This window comes from Zingiber officinale, chromosome 5B (genome assembly GCF_018446385.1).
Source record: "Zingiber officinale cultivar Zhangliang chromosome 5B, Zo_v1.1, whole genome shotgun sequence".
NCBI lineage: Eukaryota > Viridiplantae > Streptophyta > Magnoliopsida > Zingiberales > Zingiberaceae > Zingiber > Zingiber officinale.
Window position 1 is genome coordinate 18,550,998 of NC_055995.1, and position 4,160 is coordinate 18,555,157.

Consider the following 4,160-nt stretch of genomic DNA (forward strand, 5'->3'; position numbering starts at 1 on the left):
TATCATCATCTATGGGCTGATAATAAATATCCGTTATATATAGGGTTGGTTCCCAAGGGTTTAAGAAATCATCTTGACCTAATTTCTTGTTCCCATTGACAAGAAGTTTTATGGTGCCGTCATCCCCTAAGCCCCTTAGAACTCTCCATTTGCTTCCATTTTTCTCCCTCAAGATTTTTTAGAGGACTTTAAAGGATAAAGACATGACTCTTCAATTTGATTCTTTATCATTATATTTATGTATTTACTTTCTTATATCATGTTTAATTGATAAAACTAAATCTTCTTATTCTTGTATTTTCTATATATGAGCTCTTTATATTTTAGAATTTATGCAACTTAGAATTTTACAAGAGCTAACACAAGTTTCATAATCAGCCAATAAATCCAATGGCAACACTAGAAGCATTTCATCTGATGGCTATAGGACAAAGACATGCTTCTCTCTTCAAATTACAAAATGAAAGAAGACTCATGAACACAAAAGAGTCCTCCTTTTATAATTTAGATCAATTTAAGTAAATATATTAATTTTAATTAAAATTATTATATTAATTTAAGTCAATCTAAATTGAACAAGAAAGGTGCTCTAAAGTAGTGTTTATTTGTGAAGTTCGAGTAATTTTGATTCATATAACATTTTTGACCAAATTTGTTACATGAACATAAATTAACTTAAATTGAAAAAGAAGACCATTAAATTTCTCCAAACGTCTAAGGAACATAACAGATATTATTTGTGATATCTGAATCTATATAATTTTTTTTTATCAAAAAGTTATATAAATGTAAACTAGTCTATTTTTTTTTTTAAAAAAACAAAACATAAAATGATCTTTGGACTCCAAAGAGTAGGAGTGTGTTTTGTGAAATTTCAATAATATATGTTTACGTGATAGTTTTGAGTAAAATTATTACATTAATTTAAATTTATAAAATTTAAAAAAGAAAGAGAGTTTAGTGACAAGATATGGGTTTATATTTGAGATTTGAAAATTTGAGTCCATGCAATAATTTTACTAAAATTGTTATATGAACTCTAAAATGTTCAAAATTGCAAAAGCAAAGAATGTAATGTCCAATGAATATAAGAACGCAATATTTAATATTTGAGTAATTTGAGACAAGCTAACAATTTTGACAAAATTATTATATAAACTAGTCTAGTGGGTTCATGAAATAAAGCACAAGAAGTCCATATTTAAGATTTGGGTATCTAAATTTTAAATACGAGCAAAAGTTTTTGAAAGTGGCGGTAATGATCAAGTTAAGCACGTTGCTAACATGCACTTTCGATCCAATTATTTTAAGTGGTTTGGTGAGGGTGTGATAGTTGAATGAGTTTAAAAATGTAAGTTGATAGATAAAAAAAAATAAAAAAAAAAATCAAAGCATCCTCTTTTCCAATGAGAGCATCTTCTTTTCTAATGATAAATAAATAAAAAACTCCACACGCTTTTAACTTTTCGTCCAATTTTTTTTAATGGAGACCAAAGAATATGAGGTTGGTGGACTGCTCGTTACGAGTATTTTTTAATTTATCCTGATGATCGATAAAATTTTTTTATGAGGTCGAGTTGATCATCCTAAGATTAGTCAGTGTAAGATAGATACCTAGTAATAACTTAAAAAAAAGATGTATGGCTAAATTAAAATTTTATATGAATTTCTTCTTGTTTCTCCTAACTCTAATTCCTAATAGGTGCAAAATGTCTCATTGGGTGTCTGACTTCTTTATGCAAAGGGTCATTATACTAAGAATTTTTTTTTATATGATTTATCTGTCTATATCTTATCATGAGTCTGGTGATATTAAACCGTTTAAGATGAATGATATCATCTTTTTCTCTAATAGAATAATAATAGAAAGACTTAACATAGAAATAGGATATTGATTTTAATTATTGAAGAATTATCATATTTGAACATCCACCATATTTGTCATTGATTAAGATCACATATCATATCTATAATTATCATATTAATTATAGTATTTTTCATATATTATTTTACCTATAACAATTTATTAATAAAACAAACAATTATTTTATCTGTACTTTTCTTGTTCTCTATTCTTTGCCTTTATGTTTTAATAGATAATGCATTAAGGGTGACAACAATTCCGTTTTACGTGTGGCATTGTAGAGTCATTTGTCATATGTCGCCAACGTAGATTGCCTCTACTAGGGTCGGTCTCATATCAAAGAACATCGGAGATTGAGGCTGAAGAGAGCCCGATAGGGATCCTTTGTAGTCTGGGCACTGTGACTATGTGGATAGAAGAGGCTGGGGCTTGGTGGGATTCGATGATTTAAAGGGCATTGACTGACATATGATCGAGATGCGGGCGACAACTTGAGCGGGCAATCTTGCATCAGAGAATGTTGGAGGTTAGGCCGAAGTGAGCCCACTCTATAGCTAGGATCCTTTAGAGTCTGGGCACTTTTATGACCATGCAGATATAAGAGGTTGGGCTTGATGGGGGTCGATAATTTAGAGGGCATGAAGCGACATATGAGACTGAGGTGTGGGCAACTATCTGACTAAGTATACTTGGGCTGCTTCAGAAATCCTAAAAGAAACTTGTAGATGATAAATAATAAATCATCATTAAACATTAGCAAAATCTAATAATTAATAATGGGAATAAGACAATAAATTATAGTAAAAAATGATTATATTTATTCAGATATTTTTCATAATTCGTCTTAAAATTATGTGAAGGAAGATAAATTATAAGATTAATTTATAATTGATTGTCAAATTAAGAGTTAGAAAAAGGTTTTTTTCCAATAACATATGTCTATTAAAAACTGAACTTTTATCTCATTGTTTAATCCACAACACAATATAATAACATGAGCCAAAGTCATTGAAACTGACTGTAATGATCAAATTAGGCAACTTGCTAACATGTTGGTCCAATTATTTTAAGCGGTTAGGTGAGGGTGCGATAGTTGAATGAGTTTCAAGATGTAAGTTGATATATAAAAAAAATAAAAGCATCCTCTTTTCTAAAGAAAAATTAATAAAAAAAAAATCAGAGCATCCTCTTTTCTAAAGATAAATAAATAAAAAAATGTCACGCCATGTCAACACTTGCGCAATTTAAGGCATGTGGCTAAATTGAAATTTTATATGAATTTTCTCTTTTTTTCCACTAACTCTAATTTAAGAATATGTTTTGGAGAAGTAATCGACATGAAATTTTCTCAAATGATTTTTAAGAGATCATAGTTTTCCTATTATTGATAGATAAATTATAATTTTTAATGTATTTATAGGGTTTCTAAATTGTCAATTTGTAACTAAAATCAAATTAAAAATAAAAAAGTTCTATTAAGTAGCATTTGTTACAAAAAAAAAAGGATCGAATTTTATTCATTTTTATACTGAATTTAATAATTTTAACAATATTTGCATTTTTTTTAAAAATAAAATATTTGTTTTTGGTTACAGTTTGCAAAAATATAAAATCTAATTTTATTTGTTAATGCATCAAAAAATGTCTTTAAAAAAATTATTAAGTCAATATCAAATATAAATCTAAAAATAACTGAGTTAAAACTTCATTTATACTCCATTTTTTAAATATATATTTTCAATAAATTTAATTAATCTATTTTCTCAAATCTATATATCTAAATAAAGGAAACCGTAAAATGTAGTTCTACAGAAAGATTGTAATCGAGATGAATTTTTATGACAAGAAAAAAATCTGATAGAATTAGGAGATTTTTTTTCTACGTCATTAATGCGTAAGCAGAACTTTAATTTCTACTTTTGGCGTTCGAACTGTATGACATTTAACGTGAATTTTCCAATAACAGAATATTCCTTTTTCACATTCCTAGGTTTTTATATTATATAATATAATATAATATATTATATAAACATGGTCCATTTTACATATTTAACTTAGAAATATTAAAATAATAATATAAACATGTGGATCTCGTAAGGTGGCGGAGATAAACGGGAATTCGCGACTTAAATCGTGCCCGGTCGAAGACCCTAGCGTAGACGCGTGCGCCTGGCCGTCCGTTGTTCCATCGACGGTGCAGCGCCAAGTAAGGGCGGCCTTGATGGTGACGTCACCCGAACTGTCGGCGTTGACAACTTCTTTTTCGGCCAGTCTTTGAAAAACAACCAGCGGAACC